The sequence below is a fragment of the Scyliorhinus torazame genome, chromosome 20 (genome assembly GCF_047496885.1).
Source record: "Scyliorhinus torazame isolate Kashiwa2021f chromosome 20, sScyTor2.1, whole genome shotgun sequence".
Taxonomy (NCBI): domain Eukaryota; kingdom Metazoa; phylum Chordata; class Chondrichthyes; order Carcharhiniformes; family Scyliorhinidae; genus Scyliorhinus; species Scyliorhinus torazame.
Window position 1 is genome coordinate 125038470 of NC_092726.1, and position 4110 is coordinate 125042579.

Here is a 4110-nt window from a genome sequence, read left to right on the forward strand (position 1 = left end):
ATTTTTCCAATTTATGGTGGCTAATCCACCTACCTCCCACATCTTTGAGTTGTGGGGTGAGAGCCACGCAGAACCGGGGAGAATGTGCAAACTCCACGCGGCCAGTGACCCGGGGCCGGGGTCGAACCCGGGTCCTCGGCGCAGCGAGGCAATGTGAACTGGGAACTTAAGGAAATTAGGAGAGCAAAAACGGTACATGAAAGGAGACAGGCAGGTAAAATGAACGAACGTCCTAAGTAGTTTTACCAGCTCATTATGTGTAAAAGGATAACTAGGGAAATAGCCGGAAAACATGGGCTATCGCTTCTCGGCCTTTTGGTTCAGATCAAATGTAGTATCTGTTCTTGTCAGTTTAATATCTGGTATGTCCCCTGTATGGGGACCGAATATTAAATTGATTTTTGGGACTCGGAGATGGTTCAGGGGCTTGCTTCTTCCGCTCCACGCATCAACCTCGTCTTGCAATGCTTCCAGGAATATTGCCTTCACCCCGCTTAGGGGAGCAAAAAGTGTAAATGCAGAAAATGGCGCAAAACCTGGCTGCCCCTCTTCTCTCTTGTCCAGTTGTCTCATCCTGACCAATTTAAGGCCTTTCAGGTTCCAAAGCATTGCTAGCTTTTCTGCTGGCGGGCGCTTCGTGCACTAATGTTGCAGCTGATATGCCACACAGATTTCCTGTTGCTTGTTACAGGCCACTCACCCTTACCCCAGGATGCCGACATGCCTTCTCCTCACTTCAGCTACCACAGCCCTTCATGCTGCACAACAGGGAAGTGTGGCGACAGACGGAACGGCATCCTGATTTGGATGTAGGTGTACCTTAACGGCGTCCCTTTTCGTTCTCCTGACTGCACGACCAACACGCCAGGGTGGAGCTCAGTGAGACTAGACGTTGCCCCCTGTTGGATTCCGTCAGTACTTGCTGCTTGCACGGATTGCCCTTTGTTCGGCAAAGCTGCAGGTTTCTTCGACTCCCTGCGGTGGGTGTCACGAAGCCTTCACAGGCTCTCCATTTCTTCTGGTGACGATAGTGGAAGGCGTGCCAGACGATGTCTTCCTGTTGTGTTTTACTGGTTCTGCATGCACAGACTCCACCGTGCTCGGCCACGCTGGAGGTCTCTTGACCAAAAGTGACCGTAGACTAAAAGTTCCAAAGCACAGTCGAGCGCAGCAAGGTGCACCTGAATGTCGGTGAATGAGGAGGATACGGGCCATAGCTGGGAAATGTGGGCTATCGTTTCTCTGCCTTTTGGCTAAGATCAAGTGTAGTTTCGTTTGATAGAAAGAACCTGAGAATTTTGATGTCGATGTCGATCGTGGCTTGGAGAACACGGAAGGATTCAAGTCGTCATGGAAGAAACGGTTAGAGCTCGGCAGCTATACATGCTGGTCAAAGCCTCTGCTTTAGACTTAACGCCGATACAGTTCAGACTCAATTTACGAGCTATGGATGCAGCTGCATCCCGACCACCAGGCTGGGGAGTGCAAAACACTATCCGAGTCACAGTGAAGCAAGCGGAAGGAGAGTCTCCTGTGGACCGGAAATTCCTCGTGAAGCGGGTGCTGCTCAAGTGTTGTGGGTTTAAAGCAAGAGATATCTTCTGCTTGCAAAACTTCCACAACAATGGATATTTTGATGTCACCTTCAAGAGTGTCACAGCGTGCATGAAATTCTTGAACGTCTTCAAAGAAACAGGTAACCAGAGTCCCCTGTCTATCCTGACTGCAGAGCCTCTGGACAAGTGAGCACCAGATCAAGATGACTCTGAGAACAGACGGCAACGGAACCATCCTGCATCCCCCCTCCAGTTTCGCCATTGGAGGAATCGTGGCTACCTCTACTACGTGGGACAGCGACGAGTATGCCACACGTGTGGCAAAACGGGGCATGTTGCCGCAAACAGCAGTGTGACCTTCTGCAAAAGCTGCAGGCAGGAGGGGCACACGACTAAGGACTGCAAAGAAGACAAGTGCTGCAACCTGTGTGGGGAGGCCGGCCATCTTTACAGGGCCTGCCCGAAACGCGGGGCGACATATGCTCAAATCATCAGCAGCGGAGTTAAAAAGGCGACCAGAGAGGAGGTTCATACACCCTCCACCGAAAAAGACACCACAGCACAGAATGCGTAAAAGCAACAGAAGGGCCCCCAATAAAAAGAGGAGGCCCCAGCACGACCGGACAACCCAACCCCAGCCTCATCTGACGAGGAACAGTCAATGGAAGAGGATGGGACGAAGTATAAAGACCCCTGAGAAACATTGAACAGGGACAAACGGAAGAGGAAACAAAAAACCAAACTGAAGAACCCCCGCCCCCCCCCCCCGATGGGGAGTGGCAAAAAGCGACACCTTTCAGCCAGCGGACTCAGTGCCGACACCTCTTCCGATGAGGGAAAACAAGACAAGAATCTACCTCAAATAAAGAGGCAAAGCACCAATGTCGAACGGGATGCACAGAGCCCCCAGACCACCGACCGGGAAGAACATAAAACACGCCGAGACAACCAACCTCTGGCTGATGGGAACAGCAGCATGACCAACAGCCACCAAACGCCGGACATCGAAAACAAGGTCAAAGACCAACCCCCGAAAGCGGCTATTACACAATAGTTTGAATTAAACAGTGATATGAATTTGTGTTAGAAGGATAATACTCCACTGCATTGTTTTCTATCAGGACAGAAACAGTTAAGTCTGTCTGACGGGGCAAGCCGGTGTGCTGGCCGATTGGAGATTTATTACTCTGGGACTTGGGTCTCAGTGTGTGTCGATTCCTGGGACCTGACAGACGCTGAAGTGGTTTGCAAACAGCTGGGTTGTCGAAGTGCATTGCAGCTTCCATTTCCAGCTCCGTCTGGACCAGGCACAGGCACCATTTGGCTTGAAGAGCTGGACTGCTCCGGGAACGAATCGTCTATCTGGCAATGCCCCCATGCATTGTGGGGAAACCACGACTGTAATCATAAAGAAGATGTGGAGATCATGTACTCAGGTAAAGATCGTATTTCCTTTAGTTATAAGCGAAGTTTCATACTGAAGATATATCCCCGATTTGGTCGGAACAGCACTGACGGAGGTTAGTCGGACTAACGCCATGTGTGGCGTTTATTCTGCACACAAATAGCATTAAAAAGTTGGTTCAGCCTACCGGATCTATGTTCCCTTCCGATTCTTTCTCCTCTCACTTCCGTTTATACTCTCAGTGTAAAGGCATCGGTGCTGTCCGCCTCAAGTATCTTATGTTTTCTGAGTTTCACTTTCTTCCAACTTTCTGGCAATCAGAAGAAAAACATGTTCTCCTGAACTTACTGTGAATGTTATTCGTACAACAGATGGTCGTACCAGGGTCATACAGATCCACAGCACAGAAAAGACCTCTCGGCCCATCGTGTCTGTTATATATTGTGCAGTCCTCTTCAGAATTAACTGCTTGCCCCATTTTCTGCCTCCTATGAATTTGGAAATTTTACTTGTGAGGGCAAAGTACGACTAATTGATGTATATCATCAGGAACAGCAACACCAGCACCAATCCATGTGAACATCCCGTTCGTACTTCTGCTATTTAACTAACAGAATAATTTACAGCTAATTTTACGGCAACTTTCCCACTGACTCGCTGGTTTCTCATTTTTTGACCTGAGTTAACAATGTGGGAATTTGTCAAAGCTCTGCTGACAATCCAGGCTGATTTAAAGTAACGCATTCATCATAGATTATCATAGAATTTTCAGTGCAGAAGGACGCCATTCGGCCCATCGAGTCTGCACCGGCTCTTGGAAAGAGCACCCTACCCAAGGTCAACACCTCCACACCCTATCCCCATAACCCAGTAACTCCACCCAACACTAAACGTTACAAAGTTTCCTAGTCATTCAATGCGGCACATCATGCAAATGTCTGGTTTTTAATTCACAGTTACTTATTCTGGACTGCATAGTTTGATTTCAGCTGCTCGGTTCCGTTAATTTTCAGAAATAATATCAATGACAATGTTAACTCAACTGGCGCAACATATATATTGCAGTGCACTCTGGATACACAATTGGTCAGTAGGAGCAACTAGATGTTTGTTATTTCATTGATAGAGCACAAAGAGCTACGTCTGGTT

At 48.5% G+C, this 4110-nt stretch overlaps 1 non-coding gene across 1 annotated transcript; it reads left to right on the forward strand.

Moving 5' to 3' along the window:
- Positions 1-299: 299 nt before the first annotated feature.
- LOC140397909 (U2 spliceosomal RNA) lies at positions 300-490 on the forward strand. Its single transcript, XR_011937331.1, has one exon. It is a non-coding gene; the product is annotated as a U2 spliceosomal RNA (small nuclear RNA).
- The last annotated feature ends 3620 nt before the right edge of the window (positions 491-4110 follow it).